General features: G+C 45.7%; 1 protein-coding gene across 2 annotated transcripts in view; it reads left to right on the top strand.

Annotated features, from left to right (window-relative positions):
• Positions 1 to 18,833: 18,833 nt before the first annotated feature.
• The window catches only part of LOC105489259 (ADNP homeobox 2), a 61,152-nt gene continuing 60,040 nt past the window's right edge, over positions 18,834 to 19,945 (top strand). For both annotated transcript variants that reach the window (XM_011753970.2, XM_011753969.2), the window contains exon 1: positions 18,834 to 18,963. The gene's annotated coding sequence lies outside the window, so the exon portion shown is untranslated. The remainder of the gene's footprint in view (positions 18,964 to 19,945) is intronic.

Below are 19,945 nucleotides of genomic sequence, written 5' to 3'. Positions count from 1 at the left end.
CGTGAGCCACCGCGCTCGGCCCTTCACTCTGTATTCCTAAAAATGATTTCATACTTTTTTTTTTTTACAGAAGGAATACATATTGTTTGTTGAAAAATGTAAAACAGATACCAACAGAATGAAAGAAACAAAAGCCCCCTGTAGTCTCAGCTCCCAGAGACACCCACTGTTAAATTTTGGTGTAGTGTCAGGTGCAGTGGCACGTGCTGTTGGTGCTCAGGAGACTGAGGCAGGAGGATCACTGGAGTCTGGGATTTGAGGCTGCAAGCACAGCGATTGCACCCGTGAATAGTCGCTGCACTCCGTCCTCGGCCACGGCGATTGCACCCGTGAACAGTCGCTGCACTCCGTCCTGGGCCACGGCGATTGCACCCGTGAACAGTCGCTGCACTCCGTCCTGGGCCACGGCGATTGCACCCGTGAAGAGTCGCTGCACTCCGTCCTGGGCCACGGCGATTGCACCCGTGAACAGTCGCTGCACTCCGTCCTGGGCCACGGCGATTGCACCCGTGAAGAGTCGCTGCACTCCGTCCTGGGCCACGGCGATTGCACCCGTGAAGAGTCGCTGCACTCCGTCCTGGGCCACGGCGATTGCACCCGTGAACAGTCGCTGCACTCCGTCCTGGGCCACGGCGATTGCACCCGTGAAGAGTCGCTGCACTCCGTCCTGGGCCACGGCGATTGCACCCGTGAACAGTCGCTGCACTCCGTCCTGGGCCACGGCGATTGCACCCGTGAACAGTCGCTGCACTCCGTCCTGGGCCACGGCGATTGCACCCGTGAAGAGTCGCTGCACTCCGTCCTGGGCCACGGCGATTGCACCCGTGAACAGTCGCTGCGCTCCGTCCTGGGCCACGGCGATTGTACCGTGAACAGTCGCTGTGCTCCGTCCTGGGCCACGGCGATTGCACCCGTGAAGAGTCGCTGCGCTCCGTCCTGGGCCACGGCGATTGCACCCGTGAATAGTCGCTGCACTCCGTCCTGGGCCACGGTGAGGCCCTGTCTCAAAAAAAAGATGGTAACGACGGAATGTTAACTGAGCATGAGGCCCCCATGCCTACATGGCAGCACACTTGGGAAGCCAGCCCTGATGTCAGTTCATCCTCAGGGCTCTTTGAGGTGTGCCATTTGCCCCAGGGATGTCCTTTATGGCAAAGGGTCTGTTGCAGAGGCACTTGTTATGTTTACCGGTCACCCTCAATCCCATGGCCTGGAGCAGCTCTTGGGCTTCCTTGAGCCTTCGTGGCCCTAATTTTGAGGAGTACAGCCGTTATTTTGTGGAACGTTCTTCAGTTCGGGTTTGTCTGGTGTTTCCTCATGATCACATTTAGGACTTGCTTTTTTTTTTTTCTTGAGACAGAGTCTTGCTCTGTCACCCAGGCTGGAGTGCAGTGGAGTGCAGTGGTGCCATCTTGGCTCACTGTGAGTTCCGCCTCCCGGGTTCACGCCATTCTCCTGCCTCAGCTTCCCGAGTAGCTGGGACTACAGGCGCCACCACCACACCCAGTTAATTTTTTGTGTTTTTAGTAGAGACAGGGTTTCGCCGTGTTAGCCAGGATGGTCTCAATCTCCTGACCTCGTGATCCGCCCGTCTCAGCCTCCCAGGACTTGCTTTTTTTGGCAGGAACATCACAGCAGTGATGCTGTGCTGTCAGTGTTGGATTGTATGTATCTGGTGATGTCCACAATGTCAGTGATGCTGTGCTGTCAGTGTTGGGTTGTACGTTCCCGGTGATGTCCACAGTGTCAGTGATGCTGTGCTCTCAGTGTTGGGTTATACGTTCCCGGTGATGTCCACAATGTCAGTGATGCTGTGCTGTCAGTGTTGGGTTGTACGTTCCCGGTGATGTCCACAATGTCAGTGATGCTGTGCTGTCAGTGTTGGGTTGTATGTTCCCGGTGATGTCCACAATGTCAGTGATGCTGTGCTGTCAGAGTTGGGTTGTATGTTCCCGGTGATGTCCACAATGTCAGTGATGCTGTGCTGTCAGTGTTGGGTTGTATGTATCTGGTGATGTCCACAATGTCAGTGATGCTGTGCTCTCAGTGTTGGGTTGTACTGTTCCTGGAGATGTCCACAATGATGAGCTGAAGAAAGGGGTGTCTATTGGGCTTCTCCCTGTGAACTTACTCTTAAGTATTTATTTTTTGAAACAAATGAAAACAGAGACACAAGACACCAAAATCTCTGGGATACAATAAAAGCAGTGCTAAAAGGGACATTTATACCATTAAATGCCTACATTAAACATACAGAAAGATCACAAATTAACCACCTAACATTGCACCTCAAGGAACTAGAAAAATAAGAACAAATCGAAGTCAAAGCTAGCAGAAGAAATAACAGATACGAGGGCAGAACTAAATGAAGTTGAGACCAAAAGAAAAATACAAAGATCAATGAAATGAAAAGTTGGTTTTTTGAAAAAGTAAGCAAAATTGACAAACTGATAGCTAGATTAAGGAAGAAATGAAGATGCAAATAAACAGTCAGAAGTAAAAATGGAGGCAGTACAACTAACACCACAGAAATGCAAAAGATCCTCAGAGACTACTGTGAATACCTCTACGTTCACAAACTAGAAACCCTAGAGGAAATGGGTAAGGCCTAGAAACATACAGACTCCTAAGGTTGAACCAGGAAGAAACAGAAATCCTGAACAGACCAATAGTGAGTGCTGAGCTTGAATCAGTAATAAAAAGAATCTCCCAACAACAAAAAAGCCCAGGGCTAGACAGAATCACAGCCAAGTTCTACTAGACATGCAAAGAATTGGTACCAATCCTACTGAAACTGTTCCAAAAAATCAAGGAGGAGGAAATCCTCCCTAACTCAGCCTACAAAGCCAGTATCACCCTGATACCAAAGCTAGGCACACAACCAAAACAACAACTACAGGCCAATATCCCTGATGAACGTAGGTGCAAAAATCCTGAACAAAACACTAGCAAACCAAATGCAACAGCACATCAAAAAGATAACACACCACAATCAAGTGAGTTTTATTTTTCAGGGATCTAAGGATGATTTAACATACACAAATGAATAAATGTGATTCACCACATACACAATTAAAAACCATGGCTGGGCACAGTGGCTCATGCCTGTAATCCCAGCAATTTGGGAGGCCGAGGCAGGTGGATCACCTGTGGTCAGGAGTATAAGACCAGCCTGGCCAACATGGGGAAGCCCCGTCTCTACTAAAAAATGCAAAAATTAGCCAGGCATGGTGGTACATGTCTGTAATCCCAGCTACTCGGGAGGCTGAGGCAGGAGAATCGCTTGAACCCGGGAGGTGGAGGTTGCAGTGAGCCGAGATCATGCTACTGCACTCCAACCTGGGCAACAGAGCAAGACGCTGTCAAAACAAACAAAAACCATATGATCATTTCAAATGATGTGGAATTGCCCTTCATGATAAAAACCCTCAACAAAGTAGACATTGAAGAAACATACCTCAAAATAATAAAAGCCATATACAACAAACCCATAGCCAACATCATACTGAATAGGGAAAAGTTGAAAACATTCTCCCTAAGAACTGGAACAAGACAGGGATGCCCATTTTGACCACTCTTATTGGACATAGTTTTGGAAGTTCTAGTTAGAGCAGCCAGGCAAGAAAAAGAAATAAAAGGCATCTAGCCAGGCACAGTGGTTCATGTCTGTCATCCAGCACTTCGAGAGGCTGAGGTGGGTGGATCGCTTGAGCCCAGGAGTTTGAGACCAACCTGGGCAACATGATGAAACCCTGTCTGTACAAAAAAATACAAAAATTAGTCGGGCATGGTGGCATGTGCCTGTAGTCCCAACTGCTCGGGTGGCTGAGGTGAGAAGGTCACTTGAGCCCTAGAGGTTGAGGCTGCAGTGAGCTGTGAGTGTGCCACTGCACTCCAGCCTGGATGACAAAGCAAGACCTTGTCTCAAAAACAAACACAATCCAAATTGGAAAAGAGAAAGTTAAATTATCTGTTTGCTGATGATACGATGTTATATCTAGAAAACCCTGAAGACTCCTCCAAAGGACTCCTAGATTTGATAAATTATTTCAGTAAAGTTTCAGGATGGAAAATCAATGAACAAAAACAAGTAGCATTTCTATACACCAATAATGATCAAACTGAGAACAAAATCAAGAACTCAATTCCATGTACAATAATTATAAACAAACAAAATCCTAGGAATACATTTGACTAAGGAGGTGAAAGACCTCTACAAGGAGAACTTCAAAACACTCATGAAAGAAATCATAGATGATGCAAACAAATGGAAAAAATCTCCTGCCCATGGCTTGGAAAAATCAGTATCATTAAAATGACCATACTGCCTAAAGCAATATACAGATTCAATGCAATTCCTATCAAATTACCAATGACATTTTTCACAGAATTAGAAAAAAAAAATCCTAAAATTCATATGGGTCCATAAAAGAGCCCAAATAGCCAAAACATCCTAAGCAAAAAGAGCAAAGCGGGAGGCATCACATTACCTGACTTCAAATTATACTACAAGGCTATAGTAACCAAAACAGCATGGTACTGGTATAGAAATAGAAACACAGGATCAATGGAACACAATAAAGAACCCAGATAAAGCCACATACCTACAACCAACTATCTTAGACAAAGTTGACAAAAATATATACTGGGGAAAGGACACTATTCAATAAATGATGCTGGAAAAGTTGGATAGCCATGTGTAGAAGAATGAAACTGGACCATATCTCTCACCATATGAAAAATTAACTCAAGATGTATTAAAGACAAATGTAAGACCTCAAACTATAAACATCGTAAAAGAAAACCTAGGAAAAATTCTTCTGGTCATTGGTCTAGGCAAAGATTTATGACTAAGACTTCAAAAGCAAATGCAACAACAACAAAAATGGACAAATGGGACTCTAAAAAGCTTCTGCACAGCAAAAGAAATACTCAGTGGAGTAAACAGACAACCTGTGGAATGGGAGAAAATATTTGCAAACTGTGCACCTGACAAAGGACTAATATTCAGAATTTACAAGGAACTCAACAAGAAAAAAACCAAATAACCTCATTAAACAGTGGGCAAATGACATGAACAGAAGTTTTTCAACATATAAGCAGCCAATGAAATATGAAAATAAGGCTCAACCTCGCTAATAGAGAAGTGCAAATTAATACCACAATGATATGCCATCTTATACCAGTCAGAATGGCTACTATTACAAAGTCAAGAAGCAACTGATGTTGGTGAGGAGAAAAGGGAATGCTTATAATCTGTTGATGGGAATGTAAAATTAGTACAACCCAAAGAACTAAAAATAGAATTACCATTCAAGTCAGCAATCCTACTACTACCCAAAGGAAAAGCAATCACTGTATTAAAAAGACAGTTTCACTTGTGTGTTTATTGCAGCACTATCACAATAGCAAAGTCATGGGCTCAAGTTAGGTGTCCCTCCACTGATGATTGGATAAATAAAATGTGGTTTATATAAAAATGCTAAAAAAATTTAGGATATATGTATACACACACACATGCACCCTGGAATACTATAAGAACGAAATGTTTTTTGCAACAACATGGATGTAACTGGAGGCAGAAACAGAAAGCCATGTTCTCACTTATTAGTGTGAGCCAAACAATGTCTACATATGGACATAGAGAATGGAATAACAGACATTGGAGACTCCAAAAGGTGGTTGGGTAGGAGGGGCATGAGAGATGAGAAATTACCTGTTGATTACAATGTAAACCATTTGGGTGATGGTTACACCAAAAGCTCAGACTTCATCGCTGCGGATATATCCAGGTAACAAAAATGCACTTGTACTCCTAAATCTATTTTTCTAAGTATTTCTGTGGAGGTAGTTGCAGACTATGTACATGTCATGTCCCTTATCAAACTTTCATTTTATTTAACTGTGTAATCAACCTGATGCCAACGTTTCCTATTTGAATAGTTATATTCTGTTACTATGTTAATTAATTTTTTAGAGATGGGGTCTTGCGATGTTACTTAGGCTGGTCTCAAACTCTTGGGCTCAAGCAATCCTCCTGCCTCAGCCTCCCAAGTAGCTGGGACTGCCGGTGCACACTGCCATGCCCAACTAGTTAATTTATCTTCATGCTTAAGTCGTCCTCAGTTTGGCACAGGAGAAACTGTATTAGTTTCCTGTAGGTGCTAATTACCACAAGCTCGGTGGCTGAAAACAGAAGTTTGCTGCCTCACACTTCTGAAGGCCAGATGTCCAAGATGAAGATGTCAGCAGGGCTGCATTCTCACCTAAGGCGCTAGAGGAAACTCTTTCCTTGTTCCTGCCAGCTTCTGGTAGCCTCAGGCATTTCTTGGTTTGCGAATGTCATTGTTGTTTTTGGAAATATAAGCAAATATGTGTATGTGTTTGTATTTCCTTCCTGTAGTGCAGCACGTTGTGCGTGTTGTTCTGAACGCCGCTCTTTGCACTTTGCATTATATCCTGAGTCTCAATATCAGCAGAAAGTGTCCTTTGAGTTACCATATGGAGTCATTTCCTTAGCCCAGTACACCTTTGCTCACACCCTTTTCCTTTGTACCATTAAATTGTCAAGTATATTGCATTTCTATACATTATAGGCTCAACAATACATTATATACATTGTTTTGTACAATTGCATTTTAAATCAGTTATGTGATGAAAGAAGAAAATATGAATTTATACTGTATTTTATAATTACATGATTACCTTTACTGGTGCTCTTTGTGTGGTCTCAGATTGTCATCTCTAGAGTGGACCCCCAGCCCTCTTTTAGCCTGAAGAGCTTCCTTTAGTATTTTCGTAAGGCAGGTCTACTAGCAGTGAATCTCTCAGTTTTTGTTTATCTAGGAAAGTCTTTATTTCACTTCTATTTTTGAAAGATAGCTTTGCTGAATGTAGGATTCTTGAGTGACAAGTGTTTTTTCTTTGAGCACTTTGACTATGTTGTCCCACTGCCTTCTGGCCTCCATTATTTCTGCTGAGAAGTCAGCTGCTAATCTTATTGAGGGTTCCTGCCTTATTTTTCTCTTGCTGTTTTCAAGACTTTCTCCTTGCCTTTGCCTTTTGGCATTTTTATTGTGATGTGTCTTTGGAGTTTTTCATGGTATATAGATTACTGAGTTTTTGTTGTTAATTTTGGGAAATTTTAGGCTATCATTTCTTTGAATATTTCTCTTCTCCTTTCTCTTTCCTCTCCTTTCCGTCATATGTATGCTGGTGCATTTAATCATGTCCCACATTTCTCTGAGGCATCATTCATTTTTCTATTCTTCTGATTGCGTAATCTCTATTGATCTATTTTCTTTTTTATTTTATTTATTTATTTAGAGACCAGGTCTCTGTCACCCAGGCTGGAGTACAGTGGCATGATCATAGCTTACTACAACCTCAATCTCATGGACTCAAGTGACCTTCCTGCCTCAGCGTCCAAAGTAGCTGAGACTACAGGCATGCACCACCACACCTGACTCACTTTTTAATTTTTTGCTGAGACAGGGTTTTGCTATTAATGTGGTTTGGTTCTGTGTCCCCACCCAAATCTCACCTTGAATTGTAATAATCCCCACATGTCAAGGGACAGGAGAAGATGGAGATAATTGAATTATGGGGGTGGTTTCTCCCATACTGTTCTTGTAATAGTGAGTTCTCATGAGATCTGATGCTTTTATAAGGGACTTCCTTCTTTGCTTGGTTCTCATTCTCTCTCCTGCCGCCCTGTGAAGAGGTGCCTTCTGCCATGATTGTAAGTTTCCCAAGGCCTCCCCTGCCATGTGGAACTGTGAATCAAGTAAACCTCTTTTCTTTATAAGTTACCCAGTCTTGGGTATTTCTTTATAGCAGCGTGAGAATGGACTAATACAGCTATGTTGCCCAGACTGATCTTGAACTCCTGGCCTAAAGTGATCCTCCCACCTTGCCTCCCAAAATGCTGGGATTACAGGCACGAGCCACCATGCCTGGCCTGATCTATTTCCAAATTTGCTAATTCTTTCCTTGGCCAGGTGAAATGTTTTGTTGAGCCCTTCAAGTGAGGTTTTACTTAGACTATTATAATTTCCATCTCCAGACTTTCCATTTGGTACTGTTTTATACTTTCTGTGTCATTATTGGTATTCTGTATTTGATTAAGTGTTGTCATCTCATCTTCTTTTATCCTGATTTCTTGTAGTTCTTTCAACAAATTGTAATGGCTACTTTGAAGGCTTTTTCTATTAAGTCTGACATCTCTCACAGAGAGTCTCTGTTGTCTGTTTTATTTCCGGTTTAGAGGTCATGCTTTCCTGTTTCTTTGTATGTGCTGTGATCTTTTTGGAAACTGGACATTTTAGATTGGGGTCCTCAACCCCCAGGCTGTGGGCTGGTACCCATCTGTGGCCTGTAAGGAACGGGGCAGCACAGCAGGAGGTGAATGGCAGGTGCCCAGCCAACATTACTGCCTGAGCTCCGCCTCCTGTCTGATCAGTGGCAGCATTAGGTTCTCATAGGAGCATGAACCCTTTTGTAAACTGTGCGTGGGAGGGACCTAGGTTGCATGCTCCTTATGAGAATCTAATGCCCAATAATCTAAGGTGGAATAGTTTCATTCCAAAAGCATCCCCCAACCCCTTCCCAGTCTGTGGGAAAAAATTGTCTTCCATGAAACCAGTCCCTGGTGCCCAAAAGGTTGGGTACTGCTGTTTTAGATGATACACATAGCAACTCTGGGTATGGACCCTTCTCTCTAGGCTTGTTACTGTGATTTACTTGTTTATTTGTTTAGTGACTGGCTGGCTTATTTTACTGGAGTCTACCTATGCCCAACCCCAGATTCCCAGTGTTAAGTATCTAATGTTGTTCCTCAGGGAACTCAGCCTTGGCCATGTCCATAGTCACCCTGGGATTTAGTAGGAGCTCTCCTTTGATCAGGGCATGACTCACTTTGACTCTCTTTTCCTGGCCGTACCCAGCTGTCTAATCCGCTAATGGCTCTGTTGTTTTAACAACACTCTGGAGCATAAATCACTCCACATCCTAAAGAATCAAATTCAGGATCCTTTGAAGGGTAGTTCCTGAGGCCTGTGTTTGAGATTTGTTCTGACTTCAGGCAGGCTCCTCGGAGCTCTTTTACCAGTTTTCCTAGGCAAACTAGCAGGTGTGCGGCCAAGCCTGCATCTGCTCCTTTCCCTTTAGCCATCACCTTCACCGTTTTTTGAGAGCGCCCTTAGGCTTGTACCTCCCCACACTTTGTTTCAGTGAAATCAGCTCCTTTGGGAAGAGATTCGGAGTTATCTGTTTTACAGTCTTCTACCTCCAGGCAAAATTCCTGGAGCTTGGTGGGTGGTGGGGAGGGAACCCTGGCAAATTTCCTTTTGGGTGACATCCATCATCACCCACCTAGGAGTTGAGATTGGGGGGCAGGCAGTAGCTTGAGGTCTTCTCGGCTTGCCTCTCCTGTGGTGAAACCACCACCAGGACCCCAGTATTTTCAGCGCCAGGTGCCCAAGAGCCTTTGTCCCACAGAGGCCAGTGTGGAAGGGGCCCTGCCCTTCCCAGGAGGGAGTGCCCTTGCGGCCAGGGAGAGGGTGTCGTGTGGGTGAGGAGGAAACGCAAGGCTCTGCACACATCCCTGTGTTTCTAAAACAGCACGAGTGCCCGCCCCTCCGTTGGTGCATGGTTGGGGCCCCAGAGACTGGGACAGGGAGACCGGACATCCCTCCTTGGGGGGAGTCTTGAGGTGGGGTGGGTCACTGGCCTCTCCAGGGTTCTCTGCAGATCCCAGAGTGTGGGGGTCATAGCTCACTGAGCCCTGCCCCCTGGCTCTGCAGAGCAGACCCCCAGCCCTCAGCCCCATGCGTGGACCCCTGCGGGTGCGACCAGGAGAGACGAGAGCTGTGTGACCCACATTTTATAGGAAATTGTCTTCACCTTTTCCAGTGCATTTGCCAAAACCACAGCTTTATCCACACCCAAAGCATGGCACCACCAAAACAAGAAAGAAAGCCACCTGGTCCCCCGGAATCCCCCACCCTCCCGAGGCACTCAGGGCCTTTCCTGGGAGGCTCAGGGCTGCCCTTGGAGACTCAGCTCCTTCCCAGCTTCCCCCGGCGTGCAGTGCTGAGGGCTGGACATGGATGATTCGGGTTTTCTGGGATTTTAGAAATTCTTAAATGTGGCCTAATGGGAAAGGGAGAAACTAACCCACTGTGAGAATGTCTGGTTTCTCTCTCAGCGGCTGTTCAAATGGTGTTTGCAATGTTTTTCACTCACTTCGCAGTGTTTCTGAGAATGTGCTGCTCCTGTGCAGCTTCTGACAAACAGCCAGAGAGAAACGTTCATGGGCGTCTGGTCTGCATGAAGGGTGTCCCGCAGGAAGAGGGGCGGTGGGGCCCCGTTTCAGCAGGTGGCCGGGGGCTCCCTGGCTCCAGGCAGGAGAGAGGGTGGTGACTTGAGATGTGTCTTAGAGTTAAGTATTATAATTTATTTTTATTATTTGTGTTTCATGGTGCTTACTCAGCATTGGGCAGCATAGATACAGCCGGTAAACTCTAAGTGTCAGCAAACCCAGCGTCTTATTTTTAAGCAAATGTGTTACAGGAAAGGGCTCCTGATCCAGCCGGTAAACTCTAAGTGTCAGCAAACCCAGTGTCTTGTTTTTAAGCGAATGTGTTACAGGAAAGGGGTCCTGATCCGGACCCCAAGAGAGGTTCTTGGATCTCGTGCAAGAAAGAATTCAGGGTGAGTCCATAGGGTAAAATGGAAGTGAGTTGATTAGGAAAGTAAAGGAATAAAGAATGGCTTCTCCATAGACAGAACAGCCCCAAAGGCTGCTGGTTGCCCATTTTTATGGTTATTTCTTGATTATTTACTAAACGGGGTGGATTATTCATCCCTTCCCTTTGTAGACCGTATAGAGTAACTTCCTATATGGAAACCCCTGTTTAAGATGGAAATGCTCTGGTTCAAATGCCTCTGACATTTCCCCCCTCCCTTTTACAAGAGAACCCTTAATCCTAAGACTTGCAGAGGGACAAAGATCCATCTTCTGTAACTACTTCAGGCTGGATAGAGGTGGTGATATTCCTGCCTTCAGGTCATTCAGGGTGGCGAGGCGCTCAGTCAGAAAGCTCCAGTATGGTGACAGCCATTCATAACTGCAAGTTCTGGCAAATTTAAGAACTTAAGAAATTTAAGAAAACAGTAAGCTTATCCTGCAACCCTACACAGAGCACGACAGCAATATATTCCACAACAGTAAGGCAAAATAAGTAAAATTATCCCAAGTACACTAAATTAGAAGGCTTTCCATGAACTGGGCAACTGCTGGAACCAAGCTCATAGGGGGTCACTAGCTGATTCCAATGTGCCTAGAATTAGAATCTCGATTCAGATTTTTACATTACCCATCCCTCTTGTTTCTTCTGAGCAGCAGCCAGCGTTCACTGGTTGGTTCACAGGAATAAGCAGGGTTATTCTAAATTGCAGGAAAATATTACTAAAAACAACGGATGAGACTAGAATCTAAAAATAGGTGTACCATAGTTTTTGAAAAATAATTTCTCTCTCTCCAGTACCCCATTTTCACCAAGGACAAATCATTGTAAGACTGATGTGCTTTGTTACACTTGGCCTGATTATTTGTATAAAGTGCAGCAAGAATAATTATTTTTCACATAGACTTTTAAAATAGGCTTTGATGGAACTGTGTTCCATGGAAGGAATCTCAGATAAGACTTTTTTCTTTTTTCTTTTATTATTATGATTATTATTATTTATTATTATACTTTAAGTTCTAGGGTACATGTGCACAACGTGCAGGTTTGTTACATATGTATACATGTGCCATGTTGGTGTGCTGCACCCATTAACTCGTCATTTACACTAGGTATTTCTCCTAATGCTATCCTTCCTCCTTTCCCCCACCCCATGACAGTCCCCTGTGTGTGATGTTCCCCGCCCTGTGTCCAAGTGTTCTCATTGTTCAGTTCCCATCTATAAGTGAGAACATGCAGTGTTTGGTTTTCTGTTCCTGTGGTAGTTTGCTGAGAATGATGGTTTCCAGCTGCATCCATGTCCCTGCAAAGGACATGAACTCATCCTTTTTATGGCTGCATAGTATTCCATGGTGTAAATGTGCCACATTTTCTTAATCCAGTCTATCATTGGTGGACATTTGGGTTGGTTTCAAGTTTTTGCTATTGTGAATAGTGCCTCAATAAACATATGTGTGCATGTGTCTTTATAGTAGAATGATTTATAATCCTTTGGGTATATACCCAGTAATGGGATCGCTGGGTCAGATGATATTTCTAGTTCTAGATCCTTGAGGAATCATCACGCTGTCTTCCACAATGGTTGAACTAGTTTATACTCCCACCAACAGTGTAAAAGTTTTCCTATTTCTTCACATCCTCTCCAGCATCTGTTGTTTCCTGACTTTTTAATGATCGCCATTCTAGCTAATGTGAGATGGTATCTCATTGTGGTTTTGATTTGCATTTGTCTATTGACCAGTGATGATGAGCATTTTTTCATGTGTCTGTTGGCTACATAAATGGATGAGACTTTTTAAAAAAAAAACCGAGCCCAGCTATGGGTTTGTGCCCTCAAATACCTATGAGTTAGGTAAATTCCTCTCCTCTTGAGGTCCCAAGATAACTTGGGGCTCCTGAGCCTGTCATAAATGACATTTTTTACTTACCACAGGTCAGGCCCCCTGTCCAGGGACCATATAGACAAGGTATGTTTTCCTGAGGGGCTTTTATTGACTCTACAAGTCAAGTTTGATTCCTTAAAGGAAAACATACCATTCCAGTCAAATCCTTGGTAAAATAACCAATTTGGTAAAATAACCATTCCAGTCAAATCCTTGGTAAAATAACCAATCCAATTGTGTCCTGTTACAAATGAAAACAGATTCTTATTGCAGTTATGCAAACAACTATATTGCCATGAATTAAGAATACTCACAAATAGTTTCCAAATTCTGGAGAAATCAAGTACAAAGAAACAAATATGCACAAAATTTTGTTCACAGGAATATGCTTTACTCAATTTTTTTTTTTTTTTTTGAGACAGAGTCTCACTCTGTCACCCAGGCTGGAGTACAGTGATGTGATCTCAGCTCATTGCAAGCTCTGCCTCCCAGGTTCATGCCATTCTCCTGCCTCAGCCTCCCGAGAAGCTGGGACTACAGGTGCCCACCACCATGACTGGGTAATTTTTTGTGTGTTGTTTTTTTTTTAGTAGAGACAGAGTTTCACTGTGTTAGCCAGGATGGTCTCAATCTCCTGACCTTGTGATCCGCCCACCTCGGCCTTCCAAAGTGCTGAGATTACAGACATGAGCCACCACGCCGGGCCCCTAAGGTAAGATTCTTATACCTTTTATAACTCTTTACAATTTTTTTTGTTAAAGAGCAGATTATAAGTAGGATTTTGCTTTAAGAAAAACCTGTTGTGTTTTTATTCCAATGTTTAATTTACAGGAAAACAGAATAATACCCCTTTAACTTTAGCCAATGTCCATACACAGAATTTCTTGTACAATTAATTTTTTACAAACCTTCCACAACTTGTTCAAACCTTTAGCTTGATCTTAACTTAAAACAATTCTTTAACTCTTTAATCCAGGCAGAAACATCCACATTTCCATGACTTCTTAAAATCTTTTTACCAAAAGTATATGCCACTTTCCTTTTCGCCTTGGGTGTAGAACTATTTCTTGAGTAGTCTCAAATACAATGTTAACTCTTAGCAACTTTTGCTTTGGTGAAAATCTCGGTAAGTACGGGATTTTAATTATGTCCCAGGTGTGGAGTCTAGCCTAGGACCCACCAGACAGAAGTGCAGATAAGGGCGGAGTCTCCAGCATAGCTCGGGTGTGGCTCTCCACATGTCCCCCGGTGTTATCTAGAATCTAATGTCCACAAGGTGGGTGAATTGAACAATTTTCAAAAGTCAAAGAAGCAGTTTATGACCTTAAAGCATGTAGTAAACTTAATATCTGACCTGCGTAATTTAGACCAAATGTCTTTATTTTACCAATAATCTTTAAAACTGTTTTTGTTTCCCAAAGATTACTTAAGTAACGTGAGCTAAATAAAAGTTATTACACTTTTTACTTTTCTGACAAAATATTTGATTTAAGCTGTTATTGTTATTAGACCAATTAACCAAAACTCTTTTATATGACACACACAACACATATAAATAGAAGACAAAGGACTCATCCTCGAAGACAGGAATTGGGCCCTAAACCCGGGCCACCATTGTGAAAAAAGAAAGCACAGCCACATGGTTACAAGATCAAGCTCCCAAGGACGTGCAAGACAAGAGGGAAACCTCATCCAGTTTTGTTTTTTTCAGGGACCTGCAGCAACGTTTATAACCGACCCGTTTGCCAGGCCATCTTGAACAGTGGGCTTATGGGAGTCTCGCTCTCCATGGTGGTTCCCACATCCACTCAGGGGTGTTTGGGTTCTCAGGGACACCTGCTCCTTGCTGGGCACCAAGGCCTGGACTCACCGCCCGGCCTCTGGGGTTCAGGCCATGGACATCCGCCCTGAAGTAACCTGTGGGGACTGTCACGCCACAGTAAATGTCCTGGGTCCTTGGCATCAAGCCTGTCAAGCTGTCTTTACTTTCTCAACAGCACTGGGTGGGAGGTGGCTGGGCCTCGGCGAGTGTTGCCTGTCTCTGTCGTCACCACTAGGATGTCGGTGGGAAGTGGCGTTCTCTCCACACAGGTGCTGCTTTGCCTGTGGATCATGTTTTTCTTCTCCCTGTTGACCAGCACACGTCACAAATTTGAGTTGGGTTTTTGTGGACTTGGTGTACTTGATCTGTAATGGGGAGGATATTTATAAAATAGGATCACTCCAAATGTTCTAAACTACACCTTTGCTTTTAGATTGCGCCAAGTGTAGGTTTGGTGTCTGTGTGTGAATGTCTTGCTTTTGTTTTTTAAGGGGATGAAGCAACAGGATTCATCTCCCTCAGACATTCCTGTTTCACAAACACAGTACTTGAGGCGTCTGATGAAATACTGCATGACTGCAGAGATGTGCACATTGGCCACTTCCCATTAAGGGGTCATCGCGGCTAACTTGCTTATTTTTTTATTTTTTATTTTATTTTATTTTATTTTGAGATGGAGTCTTGCTCTATCACCAAGGCTAGAGTGCAGTGGCGTGATCTTGGCTCACTGCAACCTCTGTCTCCCAGGTTCAAGTGATTCTCCTGCCTTGCCTCCCTAGTAGCTAGGATTACAGGCACCCGCCACTCCACCCGGCTAATTTCTGTATTTTTAGTAGAAACAAGAGTTTCACCATCTTGGCCAGGCTGGTCTCAAACCCCCGACCTCGTGATCCACCTCCTTCAGCCTCCCAAAGTGCTGGGATTATAAGCGTGAACCACTGGGCCCAGGCTATTTTTAAATTAAATTAACAGTAAGTTATACTGATAAACATCACATTATAAATAATACAATAAATTACAAATAATACATTAATAAATTAATAATACAATTAATTTTTTTAATTTTAATTTTTGACTTGTTAGGCATTGAGGTAAGTATACTGGATTAACACCCATCGTGCACAGAAAAAAGGAATGAGGAAGGCACGTTTGCCACACATCTGCGCCCTCCTCTGGGAGCCCTGCGTGTTCCTTGTGGTTTAATCTTCCAGAACTCTGACAGTGGCATTACTGTGAGTTCCGCTTGTCCAGAAGGCTTCTTATTAAAGCTTTCTGAGCACTGGTACTCATGAAACTCTCCCCGGTGAAATGAAAACACACACAGGCAGGAAGTGAACCAGTTCTCACCTTGAGTGGTTTCTCCCCAGTGCATGCTTTTTAAAGCTTCCAGTGTGTTCTAATCAGATCTGGGTAATACTGTGGCATCACCTCCCACATCTGCCTTTACCTTCCCCATCCTGTTCTTCATCCTAAAAAAGGCTGTGGGACCAGCCAGTCTCAGAGCCCAGGCGGAGCCTCAGTCCCCTGGAACGTGTGCTCTGTGGAGGGTGCTGCCTGGCAGGGCCTGCATCAGGGTCCCCCGGCCAGACCAGAGCCTCGGAGGTCCCTGGGCTGCAGTGAGGGAGATCAGAGGTCGTGGGCTGGGGCCAGCCACGAGGAGTAGGGGGCAGCGGGGCGTGCAGCCTGGAGATTTCTACCTGCTTGTCTGTTCCACAGGACAGTGGTCAGGAGGGCCCAGGAGTGAGTGTGCAGGGTCCTGGGTGGGCTCCACATGCATCTCGTGGGGCAGCAGGACCCTGATGAGGGCACCCACGGGGTGGGAGGGTGGAGTGCTCCGCTGACCAAGATGGGGAGGCCCGGGTCACGGCCGGCTGTGCCTCTGAGGCTGCGTCCAGCAGCCGCTGGCTTCGCCATGTGAGCTCGTGGAAGCCCATGCAGTGTGTGCCCTTCTGGTTGTATCTGGTGAGGCCTTGTACGGGGATGAGTTCGGACCTGAGTTTCAGTCAGCGGAAAAAGAAGTTTCTGGAGGACTTGATTCTTTTCAGGGCATTCAGTTCTGTGTTTAGCCCGTACCCAAGATGAGATTTCTAATACAATGATGTGTTTAAAATTAACCATATCTCCAGGACAGCATCCAGCTGTGAGCCTTGGTGAAGAAGGTCCTGGAGATGGGCATGAATGGGGTGGGGCCATGCCTGGACCCAACAAGAGGTTTGTAGGCCCTGGGGATGTGTCCATGGGTGCTGAGGAGACGAGGGGTACACGCTGTCTGGGTTCTCTTCTCTCCGCTCCATCTCTTGCAAGGTAAGGAGGGGTCTGCTGTTGATTCCTGTCCTGCCTGTGGTGCTGAAGCTACCCTCAAGCTGGGCTTTCTCATCAGGGAGAGTTTCTTCATTGCTTGTACAACTTTATGCTTCCCTGGTGTGGTCTGAGCAGATTGCTCCCCAAGGGACATGAGAGCTGGGACCGTGTTTTTAGAGATAAGAAGCAGCCCCAGGGACTTAGCTTCTTAATGAATTACTTCACAAATCTCAGTAGCTCCCTGCGATTAGTCAAGGTATGTAGAGCTGATGGCAGGGAGGACACAAGGTGGCTCAAAGGGAGCTAAGCTTTGTGTGTGAATTTAGGATGTGAGGCTAAGAGCCCTACAGGCAGGCAGAGGAAGGTGTCGGAGGGAGGAGAGGCCGGTGTGGGACCTTCGCCTCGAAGAAAGCTTGCAGGTAAGGCTGGGAAGTGTTGGGAGAGAGCTGTAGTTGATCTTTTTGTTTTTGGATATTTTCTGATGGTCCTCTATGACTTTGGAAAATGGAGAGAAGACAGAGAGGCACAGGCACTGAAGGCAGCAGCTGCAACTGAGAATCGCGACGCCTGTTGGGGGTGCTCACCTGCCCAGGCCTGGGTGAGGAGGTGCCGGGGCCTGGGTGCACACACGTTCCTGCTCCAGAACTCAGTTGGGGGCTTGGAGCAGGGCAGCAGCAGAAGCTGCACATGGTGAGCGTGTGGGGTGTGGAAGGCTGTCTGCTGAGGTTCCACGCCACGCAGAAAGTAGCCAGTGAAAGACAAGGAGGTGTCCCGGGAGTGGAAGGGCTGGGGCCTGGAGAGAGGGGAGATGGGAGGAGTCGGGGGCTACCGAGGACACCACCCCTGGAGCTGGCAAGCATGACAGGAAGGGGAGAGTTGAGCCGAGAAGGGCGGCCGGGGCAGGAAGATGACCTGGAGTGGGGGCCCCAGAGGTCCTGCTCAGGGACCTGCAGACCAGTATGCCTGGAAGATTCTGCAGGCCAATTATGAGGCCCACCAAAGTAGGCGGCCCCCTTCCAGGGCCGTCCTTCAAGCTTGGCAATTGTGTGGGAACAAACAAGGCCTGTTGGGTGTGTCCAGTTCTGCTCTTGCTGCAATTCTGAAAGTCGACCATTTAAAGACTGTTTTTGTTTTTTTTGTTTTTTGTTTTTTTTTGAGATGGAGTCTCGCTCTGTTGCCCAGGCTGGAGTGCAGTGGCGCAATCTCGGCTCACTGCAACCTCCGCCTCCTGGGTTCCCGCCATTCTCCTGCCTCAGCCTCCCGAGCAGCTGGGACTACAGGCGCCCGCCACCTCGCCCGGCTAATTTTTTGTATTTTTAGTAGAGACGGGGTTTCACTGTGTTAGCCAGGATGGTCTCGATCTCCTGACCTCGTGATCCACCCGCCTCGGCCTCCCAAAGTGCTGGGATTACAGGCGTGAGCCACCGCGCCCGGCCTAAAGACTGTTTTTTAAACATATCTTATAATGAGAAATACTTCCCTTTTGTTGTTTTTTTGAACTCTTGACTTAGTGTAGTATAGGATCTGGAAATAAGAAACCTGGGTATCTTGGAATAGAAATATAACAGCTTGTCTGTTTCCTTCTGTTGCACAACTTAAATATGCTAGAGTTAAGTGGGTCAAAATCTACCTGGAGGTGAAAGCTGAGTGGATGTCGGTCCATTCCTCTGTGAACTGGGGATGGCAACGCAGTCTCCAAAGGGTAAAAGCAAATGGACAGGCCTGGAGGGGGACCCAGCTCAGATGTGTCCACTGGGCTTTGGCTGTTTTTATGGCACATACAAAGGTCTGGGAGGAGCACAGAACCCTCCCTGAGGCTGAGGTTATGGAGGTTGTAGGGTTATGAGGTTATGGAGGCTCAGGTGCTGCCTTATATACTTATATGTAGTGTGAATTTTTTCAAGAAAGGTATTTTTTTTGAGACGGAGTCTCACTCTGTCGCCCAGGCTGGAGTGCAGTGGCCGGATCTCAGCTCACTGCAAGCTCCGCCCCCTGGGTTCCCACCATTCTCCTGCCTCAGCCTCCCCAGTAGCTGGGACTATAGGCGCCGCCACCTCGCCCGGCTAATTTTTTTTATGTGTGTTTTTTAGTAGAGACGGGGTTTCACCGGGTTAGCCAGGATGGTCTCGATCTCCTGACCTCGTGATCCACCCGTCTCGGCCTCCTGAAGTGCTGGGATTACAGGATTCAGCCACTGCACCCGGCCAAGGTATTGTTTTTATAATGTAAAAAAAAGATTCCATATTGAGGAGAGTAAGTAGACCTGACAGGTGTGCAGCCTTAGGCATTAGTTATTAAATTAAATACATATTCATTGAATTAAAACTCAAAAATTTAAATGTTTTCCTCCTCTTATTAGAATATGCCATTCCAAAAAATCCACCATCTTATTCTCTCCCCCAAGAACTCAGTCCTCAGTGTGGCTCCTGGCAGAACGAGGGTGAGGCGTTGGAACGCGTACCGTGGCATCGCTGTAAAAGTTCCATGTGGCAAATATAGTTTTTAATCCCTGCTTTTCTTTCATTTTCTTAGTTATTAGCATCATTCTCCCTGACGCTTCCTCGATCACAGAAGTGGCCACTGTGTTACTGGATTAGGCTCTAATCCCCATGCCCTTGGCCAAGTCACATTTACCCTCTGGGTTCACTGGTGCCTGTTGGGATGGTCCTGCCCTGGATGTGTGGAATGAGCAGCCGCTCCTGTTTCTCTGGCACCAACCGAAATCCTCTCTTCTGCTGAAATTTTTGGCAGCCTCGCTGGCAGCTCAGAATGAGGCTCAGTTAGGACCGGGAGCTCATGAACCCCGGGGTGCAAGTCCTGGGCATGGTCCTAACTAGCAAGGGCTCCAGAAAGGGACACGGTGAAAGAAAAGGAAAAGGAGTTATTTTTCTGCTATTGGATGGGTGATACATAAAATGTTTGGAAGCAGCGTTGTTGTGACATGCCCTTCTGCATTGCTGGCGGGTGGGGTGCCCTCCCTAGGGGAGTGGCCAGCGGCGTCTGCTGGAATCCCAAACACATTCGCCCTTTGACCCAGCCGTACCCTTGAGGGGACCTGCCCTGCACCCCGTTCTCTGCGGGAGCACAGTGGGAATGAGGAAAAGTCCCGGTTGTAACCACAGCAGTATTGTGAAGATGAGCCTTTTAAACAAAATTCTAAAATATTAAAATCCGTATGAATACTCTGTAAC

The sequence above is a fragment of the Macaca nemestrina genome, chromosome 19 (assembly GCF_043159975.1).
Source record: "Macaca nemestrina isolate mMacNem1 chromosome 19, mMacNem.hap1, whole genome shotgun sequence".
NCBI lineage: Eukaryota > Metazoa > Chordata > Mammalia > Primates > Cercopithecidae > Macaca > Macaca nemestrina.
The sequence above is the reverse complement of the archived record's forward strand: the minus strand, read 5'-3'. Positions and strand labels throughout refer to the sequence as shown.